This window comes from Pleurodeles waltl, chromosome 6, assembly GCF_031143425.1.
Source record: "Pleurodeles waltl isolate 20211129_DDA chromosome 6, aPleWal1.hap1.20221129, whole genome shotgun sequence".
Classification (NCBI taxonomy): Eukaryota; Metazoa; Chordata; class Amphibia; order Caudata; family Salamandridae; genus Pleurodeles; species Pleurodeles waltl.
The window spans coordinates 1,634,606,580-1,634,627,227 of NC_090445.1; positions in this window are offsets into that span (position 1 = coordinate 1,634,606,580).

Below are 20,648 nucleotides of genomic sequence, written 5' to 3' on the forward strand. Positions count from 1 at the left end.
TCAACTGTTGTTATCCGTTTCCTATCTGAAGTATTTGGTAGAGAAGGTAACCCTAAATGTATTGTTTCTGACAATGGGGTTCAATTCACGTCGAGGTTAATGTGTGATTTTCTGAACTCCAGAGGTATTGTACATAAGAGGTGTGCACTATACCATCCAGAAACAAATGGTATGGTAGAACGATTCAACCGAACCCTGAAAGAAACTGTTCAATTAGCCAGGCAATTGGGTGAAGATTGAGTGAGTATGGTTAGATGTAAAGTTGAGGATTATCGTTTTACTCCTCATTCAAGCACCGGGCAATCTCCGTTTGTTCTGTTCAAGAAATGTTTTCCTCATACTAGGTTGGATCTTCCTTGGATGAAAAAATATACTCAAAAAGAACTTGATTGTGAGTTGCAAAAGAAAATTGCTGTTGAGAAAAATGTGCACTGTCAAAAAGAGAGAAAACGCCTTTATGACTTGCGTAAGTCTGTGAAGAAGGTACAAGTTGATGTGGGGGATTCTGTTAAAATCAAACTACCGGGAAAAACGAGTGGTGGACAGTCTCATTATAGTACATTTTTTAAAGTTGTTAAGGTTTTCCGAGGAGCGATAAAGGTTGATGATGGACGTATTTGGAATTTGAATAGAGTTGTTAAGTTAAGATGATTTGTTATTATATTTTTAATTTTTTTTTGTGTGTGCTTTTCTTGTTTTGAAAAAAGGGAGATAGTGTGGTATAGTTCAAATCTTTTAGTTAATATTTTGTTCATATTATGTGACACTTGTCTTTCTTTAAATTCCTTTTATTGTTTTAATATTATTTGGTTGTTGGTATGTTCCGCTTCCCCCCATGCTGCTCCATACATGAGAGAGTCTGGAATGTGAGAGTTGTCAGTTGGAGATGAGTGGAGCAGCTTGGAGGTGAGGCTGGAGTTCCTGTGATGTATATCTTGAAGAATAAACTCATATATAAGACATCTGCTGTTCCCAGAATTCTATCTTCCACATTTCAAGAAAGAGTTTACTTCATGGACCTGTCGACAATGGAGGAAAGAAATTTGATCATCACCTACAGGTTTGACCGTGCCACAATCCAGGAACTGTGTACCCAGTTGGAGCCAGAGCTGATGTCAGCAATCCGCCATCCCACAGGAATCCCCCCTCAAGTGCAGGTGCTGTCAGTGCTCCATTTCCTTGCAAGTGGGTCATTTCAAACAACTGTGGCCATGGCATCAGGGATGTCCCAGCCTATGTTTTCCAACGTATTGTCCAGAGTGTTGTCTGCCCTGCTGAAACACATGCGCAGCTACATCATGTTCCCTCAGGTGGAGGACTTGCCTACAGTGAAAGGCGACTTCTATGCCCTTGGGCATATCCCCAACATCATAGGTGCCATTGATGGGACCCATGTGGCTTTGGTCTCCCCCCCACAGGAGTGAACAGGAGTACAGGAACCGGAAGAGTTATCATTCGATGAATGTACAGATGGTATGTTTGGCCGACCAGTACATCTCCCATGTGAATGCCATGTTCCCTGGCTCAGTGCATGACGCCTACATCATGCGGAATAGCAGCATCCCTTATGTGATGGGTCAACTACAGAGGCACCGGGTGTGGTTATTAGGTGACTCTGGTTACCCCAACCTGTCATGGCTACTGACCCCAGTGAGGAATCCCAGGACCAGGGCAGAGGAACGCTACAATGAGGCCCATGGGCAGACTAGGAGGGTGATCGAACGCACCTTCGGCCTCCTGAAGGCCAGGTTTAGGTGCCTCCATATGACAGGTGGATCCCTATTCTACTCACCAAAGAAGGTGTGCCAGATCATCGTGGCCTGCTGTATGCTTCATAACTTGGCTTTGTGACGACAGGTGCCTTTTCTGCAGGAGGATGGTCCAGATGGCCGTGTTGTGGCAGCTGTGGAGCCTGTGGACAGTGATGAGGAGGAAGCAGAGGAAGAAGACATTGACAACAGGGACTCAGTCATCCAGCAATATTTCCAGTGAAACACAGGTGAGAATGCATTCCTGCCTACTACAAGTACTTTTACACTTCTACCTCTATCCTGTCTGTCGATTTCACCCAGTGTATGGTCACTGAGTTGTCACTTTCCCTTACGTTTTCACAGGTGTGGGTCCCAGCGTGTGTCATCTACTTACATTCCTCATGGATTAGAGCTGTGTGACATAGGTATGTTGACATGACTAATTACTGGAAATGTTGTCACTATCATTGCAAATACACTATTTAAAAATCACAGACAGACTCCAGATCTTTTGGTGCTTTAGGTGTGTTTATTTACATACAAAATATTGGAGGTGGAAGTTAAATGGTGAGGGGTGATGGCGGAGGAGTGTCCATGGCAGAGTCCAGTCTATTTGTCTCATAGGTGCATTGCCCATATGGGCATAGGAAGTGGAGATGGGGCTGTTCCAATATGGACAGGGTGACAAAGTGGGACAGTGGGATGACAATCAGGGTAGTCTCATTTTTTGGCGGGGTCTTGGCATCGTGCTCTGTCTTGTTCCTGGATCTCAGGGACCGCTTGCGGGGTGGTTCTCCGTCTGCAGGGGGTGGGGTGCTGGTTTGGTCGTCCTGTGGCGGTGCCTCCTGTCCACTAGTGCCGGCGGAGGTGGTGGGCAGTTCATCGTCCATGCTAGTGTCAGGGGCCCCTTGTAGTGCCACAGTGTCCCTCCTGGTGTTGAGTATTTCCTTTAGCACCCCTACAATGGTGCCTAGGGTGGAGCTGATGGTTCTCAGTTCCTCCCTGAAGCCCAAATACTGTTCCTCCTGCATGCGCTGGGTCTCCTGAAACTTGGCCAGGACCGTTGCCATCGTCTCCTGGGAGGTGTGGTATGTTCCCATGATGGAGGAGAGGGCCTCGTGGAGAGTGGATTCCTTTGGCCTGTCCGCCCCCTGTCGCACAGCAGCCCTCCCAGTTCCCTGTGTTCCTGGGCCTCCGTCCCCTGGACCGTGTGCCCACTACCACTGCCCCCAGGTCCCTGTTGTTGTTGGGGTGGTGGGTTATCCTGGGTTCCATGTAGTGGTGGACACACAGCTGATTGACGTGTCCTGGGGACGGAGGTATGGGCCCGCTGGGTGGGTGCTGTGCTGGTGTTACCAGAGGGGGGTAGGTCTGTGGTGGCCTGTGCCTATGTGAGGGGAACCGACTGTCCCGAGGCCCACGATGGTCCGGGCTGGTCATCTAGATCCAGTGGGCCTCTTCTGTGGGTGGGGTGGAGATGTCTGGACCCTCCTGTCTGGTGACGTTGGGTAGTGGTCCTGCAGGGGTGGAAAAGCATGATTATTGCATCTGTGTGTGTCATGGTGTGCAATGTGTGGGTGACCGTGTACCCCAGTGCTTGCATTCCTGAGTGGGGGCTTGTGTGATAATGGTTTAGGGGGGTGTATGGGTATGTGCAGTGGGCATGCTTTAGTGATGGGTGTCCATGCGTTGTTGTTGCATGCAGGGCTTGGTGTTGGGATGTGTGGTTTGTGATATTGGTACATTTGTGAGGAGTTGGAGTGATAGGGGTGGGGGCGAGGGTGGGGGTATGTGATAGCATGCAGGTAGGGTGGGGGATATGGTAGTTAAAGGGTTGACTTACCGGAGTCCATTCCTCTACCGACTCCTGCGAGGCCCTCAGGATGCAGAATCACCAAGACCTGCTCCTCCCATGTTGTTAGTTGTGGGTGAGGAGGTGGGGGTCCGCCGCCAGTCCGCTGAACTGCCTGGTGGTGTCTTGAGACCACGGAACGCACCTTCCCCGTAGGTCGTTCCACCTCTTCCTGATGTCGTCCCGATTTCTTGGGTGTTGTCCCACTGCGTTGACCCTGTCGACTATTCTTCTCCATAGCTCCATCTTCCTTGCAATTGAGGTGTGCTGCACCTGTGCTCCAAATAGCTGTGGCTCTACCCAGACGATTTCCTCCACCATGACCCTGAGCTCCTCCTACGAAAACCTGGGGTGTCCTTGCCGTGCTATGGGGTGGTGTAGGTGATGTGTGGGGTGGTGTGTGTGGTGATAAGTGTGGTGATATGTAGTGGTTTGTGGTGTTTTGTGCGTGGAAGTTGTGTGGGTGATGGTGTTGAGTGCCTGTGGCTGCTAGTTTGTGGATGGTGGTGTCTCTCTCTGGCCTTCTCTCTGTAATAATGGTCGTAGGGGTTTGTGGGTGATGTGGGTGTGTGTTTTATATTGTAATGGGTGTGTGGGAGTGGTGTGTGTATGTGTATCAGGTGTGTGTATTTCGAATTGTCCAATGTGGCGGTGTTTTGTAGAAGTGTGTGTATCTTGAGCGCAGCGGTGTGTACCGCCAATGGAATACCGCGGTTGAAAGACCGCCGCGTGGATTCGTGTGTCGTGATAGTGTGGGCGTATTTCTGTTGGCGTGACGGTGGAGGATTTGTTTTCGCCAGTTTATCACTGACCTTTGGTGTGGCGGACTTGTGTGGGTGTCTGAATTTTGTCGGATTTTGAGATGTGGGTCATAATAGCTGTGGCGGAATTCCGCTGCTGCGGCGGTGTGTTGGCGGTCTTCTGCACGGCGGTAAGCGGCTTTTACCGCCAATGTTGTAATGACCCCCTAAATCTGTTCACACTTACAAATCAACATATATATTACATACGTAGTATTGCAATTTATGTATGTCTGGATTTAATATCTTTTATTTTCAACTCCACCAAAGCATTTCTGTGCTTGACATGCCCATTTACATACTCCACAACTACCACATTTATAAACACCTTTATTATGTGTATCTAACCAGTTTGTATCTAATGATCTATTTGGATAGCTAGGACATAAAGAACTGCTCAGAGTTTTCCCTTTACAGTAAGTAGCTATCGGTTTCCTGCCAATATATTTTCTCAATGTCTGATTCTGTATAAGGATCTGCCAATACTTACTCATACTTTTTAGTAATATAGCCAAGTTATCTGTATAGTCCAAAAATATTCTTATATGACCATCTTTATCTTTCCTTTTTTTCTTTGTTGTCAATCCCAGTGTCTGTTGCTGAGAAATACATAATGCCTTTTTCAAAGACTTTTTCACAATCTCTTCCTTATATCCTATATCTAAAAAACGTTTCTTCATGTCATGTAAACATTCATGGAAATCTTTATCTCTACTACAGTTTCGTCTTGCTCTTATCATCTCTCCATATGGTATTGCTTCTAATTGACATCCAGGGTGTGCACTTGTAGCATACAATATTGAATTACAACATGTCGGTTTTCTATACAGTTTGCATTCAATCTTATTATCAACCACATATAGTTCAACATCCAGAAATTCTATATGCGTTGTACTGTAACAATAAGTAAATTTCATGTTCACCTCGTTACTATTCAGGTAGTCACAATACGCATTTAATTTCTCCAGAGTCCCTGCCCATCTCATAAAACAATCATCTATATATCTCCCCCAATATAAGATGTATGTATGCCAGTCTGCTGCTGCATGTCCCCATATCCAGTTCTCCTCAAACCAACCCATAAACAGATTAGCGTATGAGGGAGAAAATCTCTACCCCATCGCAACTCCTTGCTTTTGTCTGAACCATTATCCATTAAATAAAAAGTAATTGTGATTTAGAATAAGATCCATCATTTCTATTAACATATCTGTGTGATCCAGTAGACTTGCTGACCTCTTATTTAACATATGCTTAATAGCATTAATACCTGCTTCATGCCCTATACTAGTATATAGATCCTCCACATCCAATGTCACCATGTACATATTCAGTTTCCAATTCAATTCATATCTACAAGCATATTCAACAAATGTTTAGTATCTTTGATATATGATGGAAGATTCGCTACCAGCGGTTGTAAAAATATATCAACAATTTCTGATATTTTTTCTGTGGGCCCTCCTGTTCCTGATACTATTGGTCTCCCTGGGGAAAATGACAGATTTTTATGTATTTTCGGTAAAGTATAGAAACAAGAAAATTTAGGACGATCAACCCGTAAATATTTGTACTCATCCTCATCTAGTATATGTTTTTCAAACCATGTTTTTACCATCCTATTGTATATATAATATTACTGGTTAGATTTATAATAGGATTGTACTGCAATCTTTCATAACATGCAACTTTGTTCAATTGTGTGTAAATCTCTTTATCATAATCACATCCATTCATCATTACCACATTTCCTCCTTTATCTGCTCTCCTAATAATTATAGCATTATCTCTTTGAAGAGTTTTCAAAGCCATGTATTCTTTATAGTTCAGATTGTATTTTCTCCTATTCTGAGAAGCTATTGTCATTTGTTTGTCTAAATCCTCACTGACCAATTTGTTATCTGTGGATAATTTGGGTATCCATGTGGATTTTTGTCTAAGACCACTACTGACATGTACATCAGATATAATATTTAAATCCTGTAATACTCTAGAGGAAGTAGCTGGAAAATCCTCATAGTCTGTAATCGACATAAGGGCTACTGTGTCTCTAATATCTTGTATAGATAAAGCACGGAGTGATCCCTTAAATGGAGACATACTACTCTCTCTACCATGTCTAAAATATAATTCAAAACATTTCTTGAGTTTAAGCTTCCTCACAAATTTGAATAAATCTATTTTTGATCTACATATGTCTCCTTTACTTATAGGGCAGAATCCTAATCCCTTATTCAAAAGAGTTAATTCCTCTGGTGTTAAGATTTTATCAGATAAATTTATCACAATATTATCTTGTCCCAAACATGTACTTATACTTTCCTGTCACAGGATCTTGTCTTCCTCCCTATACGTTCCTCATGTGTTTTTACTCCTCTTCCCTCTCCTTGTTTTCCTTCTCAATCCTTTCTCATATTTTGATCCCGATAAACTTGTTTTATCCTCCACCTTTCTTGTAAAAAAGCACTTGAATCTGTCTGTAAAGTTGATGCTTGTCCTTCAGTATTTTCCACCTAGCTATCACTGGTTGATAAAATGCTTTTCAGTGTTGCTGTTAAACTAATAGAGGTAACAGTTGGTGCCTTAGGTAAAGTACCTTTAATTAAGTGATCATATTTTCTCGAAAATGGAAAAACTCATTCAAATAGTCTTGTTCATCTTTTTTCTATTTCCTAGCCTTTCTCTCTTTTATAACCCTTTGAAAGTTTGTAATTATATTATTAGGGATATCTAATTTGTTCTGTTGCTATCTTTAAATTCAAATCCTCAATCTCTTTTTCCAAAGTTAGAATTTCTGTTTGTAATCTTTGAACTTTCCTCTCTGCGTTTTCTATAAGTATATCCATTAACCTTATTGAATTAGATTTCAGTTCTTCTTCCCACCATATCAATAGATCTGTATCAAGATCATCTTAAGTAGGAAATATATTAGATCTAAGCCCTTTAGGTATTCTATTTAGTTTTTTATATTGTTTCAATGTGGCACTATCCCAACATTTAGACATCTCATTCTTTTTTAATTTATCTACCCTAATAAACTTTTCCTGTAAGCCTTCTTTTCTCATCTGACTTCCACCCTGAATTGCTTGTTGTACTGTATGTCCACTATTCAAATTACTGAACAGTTCCTCAGCCAATCTATCTCTGTCTACTTTTTCACTCATTATTTCTACATCTTGCTTACAGAGAGGCTGTATAGTCCAAATACGAATATATTGAGTGTCTGATTGGGAGCAGCCTCTTCACAATAAACAATCTAACTACTAAGAAGGGCTGGTGTTAAGTGGACAAGGCGCTCTCCATAAGTAGAATCTTAGTAAGCCACACGGTGCTTATAACAAGGTACCTCCCCTACAGAACCTTGTAAAAGAACAATCCTAAGACTGTTCTAAACATGCAAAAAAAAACTAAAAGCACCAATAGGGGTGTGTTCAAAATAATTCTTCTTTATTATTTCTTCACTTTTGCTCCAGCCAAGTCAACACGTGTTTCATCTGGGTTAGATTTCCCCTTGACTTCCTCAGGACTTTTAAGGCTGTCAACAGTATATAAAAAAATACACAAGAATATCCATTATATCTCTTCTATTTCTCTATTTCTATTTCGTACATACGTACAAATGTAAAACTACATAATAATATATACAATCTAATTACATAGTGCCTGGTGGAATTCATACAAATTATATTCTCAATCAGAATAACAAATATTGAGTTCTCATTCTCCTTGTTTGTGCATCGTTTTGTTATTTTTGGCACTTTAAATATTAGGAATACTTAAGAAATGTACACTAAATAGGTTGGGTTGAGAGTCTTCACCTGTGTGTGCATGTTTTGGAACACATGGAGTTTTGACACGTCACTAAGGACTTTGATCTTAGCATATTGGAGAATAATAAGGTTTTCACAGTACTGTGTGTTGATCATAATTTGTATGATTTCCACCAGGCAGTATATAATTAGATTGTATATATAATTATGTAGTTTTACATTTGGACGTATGTACGAAATAGAAATAGAGGAAAAGAAGAGATATAGGGCCAGACGTATCAAGAAAGGGGTTTGTGAATCGCAAATAGCGGTTTTTAAGAAATCGCTATTTACGAGTCGCAATATGCCATGTATCACTATTACGATTCGGAATCAGCGATTTCTTAAAATTCGCTTTGTGGTTTGTGAAGCCCAAATACCGAATCGCAGTTTGCGAGAACGCAAATTGTGATTCAATAATTGAAAATCGCAAATTGCGAGAACGCACACCTGGAGGAGCCTGATGACATCACAAGGAGGAAGTGAGTCATCCCAGGCAGGTTGCAGGTGCCACACCCAAAGGAACACTCTGAGAGAGACAGCCCAGCCACAGTGAGCAACTCTGTGAAGAAGGCAGGACTGCAGAACCACCATGGACACCTCTGCACAGGTAAAGGAGAAGGGAGAAAGGAAAAGGAAACTAAAGTTTAGTGAGCAAGAACTGGAGGTGCTCACAGAGGAGGTTGTGAGGAGCCATGACCGTTTGTTTGGTAAAAGCTCACTCCAGGTGCCTGAGAGTGAAAAGCGCAGACTCTGGGCAGACATTCAGACCAAAATCTGCACTGTTGGAGTTGCGCAACGCTCTGTGGAGGAGATAAAGAAGAGGTGGTACGACCTGCGTTCCCGTGCCAAGGAGAGGGTGGCAAGACGACTGCAGGAGGCAAGGAGCACAGGAGGCAGCCCACCCACAGAGACACCCTCCAACCCGATGGAAGACCTAGTGGAGTCGATACTCCTCCCAGAAGCAGTCAGTGGGGTCACTGACATCGACACATCCGGCACACCAAGCACCAGTAAAGGTAAGTGCAATATTGAAATGTATCCCCATATGTGTATATACAAATGCCCCTTAGGAATTAGCAAGTAGGGCAAAGCATTGTGAGAAGAAGTCCATTCCACATCTTAGAAGCAGCACAACAATGCCTTATGGGAGTGGTAGTCCACAACCCAGAGCTGAAAGTAGCACATAGAATGTAATTAGGCAGAGCGACACCCAGAAGAACACAACACCCACAACATTGTGATGAGAAGTAACTGTAAATTTATTACCATTGTGTGACCTTTGGTGATACATACATAACTGACATGCTGCACATTGACGTTGCAGGTGGCCCAGGCCCAGCAGCTTCTGCAAGTGCCGTTGCGGGGGATACTGAAACCCACCCTGCATCTGACTCAAACACCAGCGAGTCACAGAATATAGCGCCCATCCGACACAGGGCTAGGGCTGTACCGCTACCCGAACTTAGCCAGGACACTGATGACTTGCAGAATGACGCCCACACACCTTCCCCAAGTGGCAGATGCACTGGTATGTAGGAGTCCCATCCCCAGCGTAGCACAACACCCCGCAGGAGGCCTATGTATGCAGGCGCACAGGCTTTTGAAGCAGTTGAGGGACCATCAATGTTCGGTGGCCGGGAATCTGTTACGTTGAAGCAGCAGCACCTGCGAAACAAGAAAATCTCTGCTTTACAAATGCAGATGCAGGTGCACAATTCAAACATGGGGGGGCTGCATCGGCAGTTGGAGTGCCTCAATTCGAACCTCACTAAACTGCATGAGGGACAGATCCAAGCATCGGAGAACACCAGGGAGCTGACAATTGCAGTGAGGGAACCGTGTACTGAGCTGCGCCACGACAGAGTTAGCCATCGCAGGCAGGAGAGACGTTTTATGGGGATGTTTGGTGGTTTTTGTCGCTCTGTCAATCGCCTTGCAAATTCAACAGCCCTCATATTGCGGCGTGCTGTGGCCGCATAGGTGGAGGCAGCACACAGCAGAAGGGATGTGGCACAAGGACTGGTGCAGATCACAAATGTGCTTGACAACATGCTGGGTAACAGCTCCGCCACTCCCAGTGAACTTGGACTGGGGGACACTGAGGACACATCTTGCCTCAGCAGCGTAGCTCTGCCCACAACTGATGCTAGGCGTCGCAGTGCCAGGCACAGCACTGCCACTGAGGCAGAAAACAGAGGTGCCAGTGAGGCGACTGCACACTCGAGTGGCTTGCGTGGCCGTAGGAAATGAGAGTAATGGACACAGGGGACTGTTAATCTTTGTGTCATACAGTAAACTATGAATGAATAGTGAAATACTGTGATCTGCTTTTGTTTTTAGTTTCATTTACTTATTTTTGCTGCTAGTGAAACTGATGATACTTGACATTAAGGTAATAAATTTACTTACTACTAGTACAAATGTCAGTGGAGTTGTGTTGTTCATACTTACGTCTGAAATGGTTGTGCGTGATGTCAGCACGCCTTTGCCTGCCCTCTGCTGCACTGGTCCTGTCTGCTGGCTGTAGGGGTTGTATGGCATCATCATCCTCATCAGATTCAGAATCAGATATTTCCACAGGTATGCCCCTGGTGGTTGCTATATTGTGCAAGATTGCACAAGTTGCCACTATTCTACATGTTGTCTCTGGGCTGTACTGGAGTGCCCCTCCACTTTTGTGGAGGTACCGGAAGCGACTCTTCAGCAGCCCAAAGGTGCACTCCACCACATTGCGGGTTGCCCTGTGTGCTGCATTGTATCTCCGTTCAGCAGGTGTTGTAGGATTGAGGTAGGGCGTCATCATGTAGGTGCGCACTGCGTAGACACTGTCTCCTGGAAGGAACAGAGGGTATGATGAGTAGCTGAGCCATCTGACGTCACCACACCATCAATGCGCCACTGTACAGAGGGTCAATACCTAGTAGATATCCTTCTCCAAACTCCCCAGCTAGCAGTCTTGTGTGAATCCCGCCTTGGCGAAAGATGTTCGAATCATGTGTGCTCCCTGGGTACCTGGCCACGAGATCAGTTATGATATAGGAGGCATTGCATATCACCTGTATATTCATGGAATGTTGGTATTTACGGTTGCAGTACACATGCTCTGTGGCTGATGGTGGACAGATTGCAACATGTGTCCCATCTATGGCACCTAGGACGTGGGGGAACTGTGCTATCTGGTAGAAATCAATTTTTGTCTGCTGTATTTCCTGTGGGGTGTGGGGGAATCGGATGTACTGGTGTATTCTGCTCAGCATGGCGTTGATAAATGCATTGAAAAATCTAGAGAGGGCACTCTGTGATACCCCTCCAGCTGCTGCAATGACCCCTTGATAGCTCCCTGAGGCAAGTAGGTGGAGGAAGCATAATACCTGCACATGGGTGGGTATGCTATTTGTCCTGTGTGTTGTGCGCTGCAGTATTGGTTGTAGCTCAGCTATGAGGTCAAGTATCATGGCTGAGTTCAACCTGTACCTCCCAAATATTTCCTCCTCAGTCTGGTCAAAAAGGGTTATGCGCACTCTGAAAATGCGCTCCTGTCTCCTCCTCCCTCTCCTCAAACCTGCCAAGATCCTCATTCTCCTCGCCATAACGTAGAGTGCAGCCATTGTGGAAAAGAGTCTGAGGCATTCTGGGCCTCATTATATAGGTTGCACCTGGTTACCACCTGGTTTCACTTAGTGGTATTTTGCATGTGCAAAATGCCATTCTGCAAAAAATCGCAATTTGCGATTTTTGGGTGCATCGAATTGCGAATTGGTTTTGCGTGTCGCATTTTGCATCTCGCAATTTCCGGCTTGAAATACCGAATCGCTGATTGCGATTCGGTATTTCATGTCGCAAATTGCGAGTCGCAAAATGCGACACGCAAAACCAGGTCACAACGCAAAAAATCAAAATTTTTGCGATTCCTTATTTTTGGTCTGTGAATGCCTTTCATGCATCACAAACCACGTTTTTGCATTCGCAAACGGCCAAATTTAGCAATTCGCACCGTTTGCAAATGCAAAAACGTTTGATACATCTGGCCCATAATGGATATTTTTGTGTATTTTTATATACTGTTGACAGCCTTAAAAGTCCTGAGGAAGTCAAGGGGATATATAACCCAGATGAAACACATGTTGACTTGGCTGGAGCGAAAGTGAAGAAATAATAAAGAAGAAGAATTTGGAACATACCTTGGGACTCATAATGTATTGTTTGTATACTAAATGGAATACAGGTGCGCTTAGTTTTTTTTGTATGTTTAGAACAATCATAGGATTGTTCTTTTGCAAGGTTTTGTAGGGAAGGTACCTTGTTATAAGCACCGTATGGCTTACTAAGATTATACTTATGGAGAGCGTCTTGTCCACTTAACATCACCCCTTCTTAGTAGTTAGATCTCTTTAAAACATATGTGTGGGGGACTGCTTTCGAACTGCTCTCTGACCGTAAGCCATTAACAGAAATTTTCACAACCAAGGGTGCTGGTAGGGCTACTCCTAGAATTGCGAAATGGATATACCGGTTACAGGAATGTAATTTTAAACTAAAATATGTACCAGGCAACAAGAACAAAAATGCTGATTTTTCATCTCGATTAGCATTACAATTGAATGAAAAAGAAGGGGATGAAGACAATGAGGAAGAATGGGTAGTGGCGAGTGTGAATGAGTCATGTAAAGGGCTGTAACAGAAGAGGAATGGAAACAGGCGATTGAGCAAGATGAGGTATTAAGGCAATTAATGAACGGGTCTGTCCAATGCTACGTATCGGTTTTAAGTGTAATGAAGGGTTACGGAGATTACAAAATGATATGGTCAGAACTGTTCTTAATGGATGGCATACTAAGGAGGAATGGAAGATTAATAGTGCCAGTGGGTTTGAGAAGAAGGATGTTAATTGTATTGCATGAAGGACATGGTGGCATGTCAGGTATGAAAAGGAGGGCCTGTGTTGACTTTTGGTGGCTGGAATGGACAGGGAAATAGAAAGATCTGTGCAGAATTGGGTGGTATGTATGTGTAGTGATGAGTCTCACAAGTCAGAGGAATCCTCCATCTCACCCACCAAATTACCAGAGAAGCTATGGCAGAAAGTGGCCATGGATGCATGTCCAATATCCATTCAACGGCAAGGGGATAAAAGGGAAGTATGCTTTGGTAGATTATTTTCTAAATGGCCTGAAGTGGCTTTTGTGAAGAACATAACATCATCTGGTGTTGAGTACTTCGGTGAAGAGGTAATCTGAATAGAGGGCTATTCCGAAGACATTGTAACAGACAATGGCCCACAATTTGTGGCAATGGAATTCCAGCAGTATTTGAAAAGGGTGGCTATATCACAATTTTGACCCTCTGTATACCATCCAAAAGAAAATGGTCTTGTTTTGAGATTTAATTGTGTCAAAAAAGAGTGTGTACAGTTGAATGCTGAGTGTGGTGATGATTGCGAATTGGGCATCAAGGATAAGTTGTGGAATAATCATAATACGCCACATTCAGCCATAGGAGAAACTTATTTTTGCTTGCTGAAAGAAAGACATGCTAGTACCAAGGTGACTCCTGCCTGGATAAATAGGTTAGTCAGTAAGAAACCCAACGTAGAGAATAAAAGTTTATCAAGAAAATTATGCAAACCGACATAACGAGAAATTGAAACACAAGATTAACAAGTTCATGGTGGAAGATTGGGTGAGAACATCCCTTGTAGGTGGACAAAAGTCTGGGGGATCAAAGCGGTCTAAACCAAAACAAGTGAAGAAGGGTATTGGAATTCGTTTATGGTCGGATGACAACAAAATATGGAGCATAAAAAAATCACTATGTGTAATGAGTTAGAATGTAAGAAACACAAGGGCTATGATGAGGATAAAATTGTATCTGATGAATAGTTTAAGCTGAAGCCAAAATGTGTGCAAAATACAAGAAGTCGAATCAAAAGTAAACCTGTTTGTCATAATGACTGTGTATGTACATGAAGAGGTCATTCTAGATAATAAAAAAGTTTTTGTATTGTGTTCTATATATAATGTTGTAATGCAGTGTAGTTTTTTGTTGTAAAGAAGGGAAACATGCTGTATCTTAGCAACTGGATGCTTTCCCTGCTGGATCCTAGACTGTGGAATCTCAGGAGCAGAGAGCAAGCAGTTGCTGAGAAGGAAGGACATGTTGGTCTTGGCTAATAGAAAATTGCGTGACTTGAATAAATTGAACTCCGGTTCGTAAAACAGAGGATTGTGATAACTCAGATTGTTCTGTAAATTTGGGAAGTTTGGAACCTTTTCACCCAATTGGTTTGACATAGCAATAAAATCAATCATACCACCAGGCCCTTCCCTGTGGAGGCAATTAGCTTCTGGTCTGTTATGGAAACTAAACCTATAGTGGGTGTTAAATCCTTCTTGTTCATGATTTTATTAAATAAAATCCTCACAATAATTATATGTACAAAATGGAAGTAGTCCACATTGCTGTGCCCAATGCACCACAGACTGTTTCTTCAAGAGTGTGCAGTCTCCTGTAAAAATCAATCCCTCGCCAGATTACTGCAAAATCTCTCTCTAGCTCGTCAAGTACTAGCAGCCTGACCGAGTGAGTTTGCTGTCTCCGAGTTGTAATAAATAAAGATATTGTGAGAGAAATTAACAACAGAAAAATAAAAGTATATAATACGAAAATTCGGGGAATTGCAATATATTTTAGCAATCCTACACGCTAAAGAGACAGAGACCAGCGCTACCAGGCGCCCTTATGGCACCCTATAGTGGAAAAAACAACCAGAGTCACCAGAGAAGAAAACACATTAATGTATACAGTGCCACACACATGACACAAATTTATCAAACCACCCCAGAGAGAATTATTCAATTTACTGGCAACACCAGGCACATTCCAAAACGTTTAGTTGAGATTCATAGTAGATACTGCAATTGGGTTTTTAGTGGATGACTCTGACCCAGCTTGATGGGGGAATTTTTTACAAGAATTTGATCTGATTGGAAAGGTGATCAGAGAACTGGGCTCACTATATCCATGAATGATAAGTCCTTAGAACCATGGTTCAAGAACTCCCTTTTCACTGACACAGAACCCTTGAGTATTGGCAGTATACTATGGTTGGAAGAACAAGATACAATGGTCCATATTCCTGCTGCCCAAATTTTACTTAAAAGTCAAACAACCTGCTGCACAGTTTCCAGAGATGAATATCGAGTGTGAATAGCAATGGTAGGTGGCCTTCTCTATGGTACTAGTGGTAGAGCAGAATTAGAGGACGCAACGTTACTTGTTTTATAAAAATTGCCAGGAGAGACTGGCTCGATATTGCTTGATGACATACCAGTGCACATTAATCTGTGATGTAAAAAAATACAATCAGCTGTGGATCTCTAAAATGAATGACAACTTAGTCCCCATCTCTTTTTAAGGGCTAATTGCCACCCATGGTACTCTCCGGATAGCAATTATATCTTTGTACAGATTACTACTACTACAGTTGAGATTAGCCCTTGTTTTGTTGTGGATGTGAAATAGGGACATTTATGAGGACAGTCACCAGGGAGGTGGCTTCTGAGGGTAGTTGCAGTGCCTTTGAGTGTGCCCTATTGCCAGTGTCCACATGAGAAGAGTTAGCATTTAGCCTTTAGAGGTATTGTAATTAATGAATTTGAGTAAGACAGAGTAGACCCTGTCTAAGAATTTTCGAGTGCATGTACATGCAAGTGTTAAGGTGCTTGAAGCTACGACTCCGCAGGGGACCTCTGGTATGTTAAATGCTGATGAAGATTACGCTGTTATACTTTCCAAGTGTCGTCCAGTTGGCCCACTCTAACAGCCTCTGCATCACAAGCCTGCATTACCCAGACAGCTTGATGTCCTCTTCCGTGTTCCTTGTTTTAATATCTCATTGAGAGTTGAGTCTCTGCCCCTAAGTATTGCCAATATAGGGTCAATAAATGTTGCAAGAGCTACCTTAAAGGCCTTCATGTGACTATCTGGACTATAGCTTTCTAGTTGTTCATAGCTCAATACATGACTTGAGATTGCTCCTGTATCAGGCTCCCTAATTTGGGATACTGTATTGACCACTGCTTAAATAGAGGCTTGGTTCCAGCAGGTGCTCTCCTTCCATGGGTATTCATGGGCCGCACAGTATCTTTTTTTCTTGCTCAGTGGCAGAGAGCCCAAAAATGTATTACTATTGGAGAGTCTATTATCTGTTGTGATTGATAAGTCACCATTAGAGGTACAGGGGTTACGGACCACTCCTACTCCCCCTAGCCCTCAGCCCCCGAGCCTCTCAGTTCTTGTGTATAATCTCATTGGCTGTAAAATCAGGGGCTGGATCTGGGTCAAAGCCAGGGCCTGTAATGAAACACTCAGGCCCTCATTATGAGTGTGGCGGTCTTAAGTCCCTGAGGTGCAGACCGCCTGCTCCTGTATCAGGCTCCCTAATTTGGGATACTGTATTGACCACTGCTTAAATAGAGGCTTGAGTCCAGCAGGTGCTCTCCTTCCATGGGTATTCATGGGCCGCACAGTATCTTTTTTTCTTGCTCGGTGGCAGAGAGCCCAAAAATGTATTACTATTGGAGAATCTATTATCTGTTGTGATTGATGAATTACCATTAGAGGTACAGGGGTTACGGACCACTCCTACTCCCCCTAGCCCTCAGCCCGAGCCTCTCAGTTCTTGTGTATAATCTCATTGGCTGTAAAATCAGGGGCTGGATCTGGGTCAAGGCCAGGGCCTGTAATGAAACACTCAGGCCCTCATTACGAGTGTGGCGGTCTTAAGTCCCTGAGGTGCAGACCGCCGCATTATGATTTCGGTGGTATGGCCAAAGCCAAACTGCCACAACGCTGCCAATCCTGCAGGTGTGGTCGGACCGCCATAGGCGGCAGTGAGCTCCTCCGGGCTGGCGGCATACCTAAGACTGCCGGGCATAGTATTAGGCAGCAAACCACCAGGCTTTTCGCTGCAATTGACCCACCACAAAAACCTGGCGATAACGCACCCTGCAACAGGAATCTCCATTCCTCTTGCCAGCACAGGCATCCCTACACATTTGCAGCCCCACAACCCCCACTCGCCCACACACTTCCTGACACACTCACCCACACACTTCCTGACACACCCCTCCACCCAACCGCATGCTTACATACAGGCACCCCCACCCAACTACATGCATACATCCAAACACCCCCACCCAACTGCACACAGACACGCACCCCCACTAGCTCGCACACAGACAAGCACCCCCACTCGCTCACAGACCGATACATACCCCCACTCGCTTGCACACAAGTGGACATGCACCCCCACTTGCTCACACACAGACACACCCCCCCACTTGCTCGCACACAGACATGCACCCCCACTTGCTCGCACACAGACACGCACCCCCACTCACTCGCACACAGACATGCACCCCCACTCGCTCGCACACAGACACACACTCCCACTTGCTTGCATGCATACGCTCACCCCTCTGCATTCATGCACACCTTCATCCCTCCGCATACATTCACACCCCCACCACCGCCCTTTGCATTCATATACACACACACTCCCACCCTATGCATTCATGCACCCCCACCCTCCGCGTACATCACACCCCCAACACCACACACTCATACAGTCACACCCACACGCACGCACACCCATGCTCGCACACATACACGCACACACCACACACATGCACCTAAGACACATGCCCCCCCTCTCTTTCTGGTCAGTTCACCTACCTGACAGGGCCACACAGCAGCCCACGTCAAGGTGGTCATCCGGGAGGGGGTGGATGTCAACGGTTCCACTGCAAATGCAGCAATGTCGTGCAGGGACTGCCGTGCCATATTACTGCTTGTAAGATTGTGGGCGGAGTCCTTCTGGCGTGGCGGTGCCGGCCATGGAACCGCCTCTCACCCGCCATCTGTCACGCCGATGGTGTCCGATTACTGCCTGTTTATGGATGGAAATCCATAGGTGACACGTAACACAGCAGTTTTCGGACCGTCAACCGCTTTGATGGTGGTCTTCGCAAAAGACCACTGAAGTCAAAATGAGGGCCTCAGTCTCATAATTTATGGCACCCATGGTATTAAGAAGAAAACTTGTTATTGAGGCTGTTAATTGGGGGTAATTAATTGACTTGGTGGAACAATGGATTCCCTCTTACCCATAATTTTCACTCTACGAAGATCCTGTTGAAATAAAACTATGAGAGCCAAGAGCGATGGCCCATCCCAGCCTCATCCTGCCACATCCAGGTACAGATGGGCTCCCTATTAGCAGAGTTTTCAATTGTTTGCACTCTCAGTTGTGTACCATGCACGTCCCATGCTGCGGAGACTAGTGACACTTCAAATATGCCCCACTTGGCACAGATTGTGTCATTTCCGGGTGGAGGAGCCTGGGGTATTTGGTCCTGGTCCCCAATGAAGCACAGTCTAGTAGTAAGACAGAGAAGCGCCTCACACCACAAAGACCAGTGGCAACTTAAATGTGCCCTGTTCTGCGCAGATTGTGTCATTGCCAGGTGGAGGAGCCTGGGTCTTATGGTCCTGGCCCCAAAAGAAGCCCAGTGTAGGGGAAAAGCAATGTGATAAATCTGCAACCTCCTTGAGAAAAGGTTGCCTCTAAGCTATAATTTCTACATAAATATAATTAGAAATGACTCTGAAATTTATGTGAGGTTGTATGCGGAGAGATACTTCTTGGTTGTCCTGTTTGCTGTGATAACTAACAAGGAAACCAGGTAAAGATCCCAATTCAGGTACAAATGGAGGTTTGCTTTTTAATGACTCCGGGGGACTGTGAACATCATTTTGACCTGTGATGCTATTGTCTTTCTATAAAACATAATTAATAGCTATTTCAAACATGATGTAGCAAACTTCAAAATGTTATAGCTTAAAAGAGTATCACAGTCAAAAGATGCAGTAACAAAATGTATAAAAAATGCCTAAATTATGCTACCACTTAGAATTTAATAGTCCTTTACAAATGCTTCTCCCTCCACCTTTCAGATTACACTCTCATCCCCTCGGTTGTTCTCGTAATAACTATTCTCTTTGTTTCTGTTCCATTGATCAAGTGATGTTCTAAGAATAAGGGATGGCACAAGTTATGATTTGTGTGTTGTTCAGGAGAATTTCAGTAGTTTTGCATCTTTAAGCAAGAACCACCACTCAGTTTTTTTTTATGTGTTTCCTTCAGTGAATTTCATTGTTGGTTAATGATGTACTTCACTTCCAACTTCTGTTGCATACATTATGGCCATGAACAGAGTGTGTTGAATGTAGTGCCTGACCTGCAGCACGTTCCAGCACCGTAACCACATCATCTCCCCAACCCTACTGAAGAGGGTCTTTGATCATGCTGAGATGGGGTTTGCTATAGGGCTTGACACAGGTGAGGCCCAATGGTCAATCTCCACTGTGACAGTTGGCTTCAGGATCTGGCTTGGGCCCTACACCCAACTCACCACAAGTGGCAAATCATTTCTGCACAGAGGTATTGGACCATAGAGCTTTGACCATACTCTTATCCTATTCACACCACACCAATCCATTCCACCCCACCCATCCCACTCCAGTCCTATCTACTGTCTCCAGTCCACCCCACCCCATCCCAATCCAACCCACCCCAATCCAATCCACCCCACTTTAACTGACCCCACTCTGGCCCACTCCACCCCTTCCCAATCCAATCCAACCCACCCCACTCCAATCCAACCTACCCCCTCCAGCCCACCCCACACCAACCGATCCACACCATTTTAATCCACTCCACTCTACCCCACTCTACTCCAACCCATCCCACTGTACCCCAATCTCCCACCCATCCCAGTTCAATCCGCAGCACTCCAAACCAATCTGTCCAGCCTATCCCACTCCAATGCACCCCACCAATCCAATCCACCCCACACCAATCCAATCCACTCCAATCCACCCCACTGCAATCCATCCCACGCCAATCCAATCCACCCCACCCCACCCCATCCCTGTTCAGACCACCCTACTCCAATCCATCCACCACACTCCACCTCACTGCAGTCAACCCCACTTCCATCCACCATAATCCAATCCAGTACACCCCAATTCAATCAAATCCAACACACCCTACTCCAATCCAATTCAACCCACTCCACTCCAATCCAATCTATCCCATTTCAGCCCATCACAACACCAGCCAATGCACACCACCTCATTTCAATCCACCCACCCACTCCATTCCAATCCACTCCACCCACTCCAATCCCAATCTAGCCCACTCTATCCCATTCCAAATCACCCACTGCATCCCAATTCCATTCACCCCACTCCATACCATCCAGCCCACCCCACTCCAATCCAATGCAGCTCACACCAATCCAATCCACCCCACCCTACCCCATTCCAATCCAATCTACTTCACTCAAACCCAATTCCTTCCAATCCAACC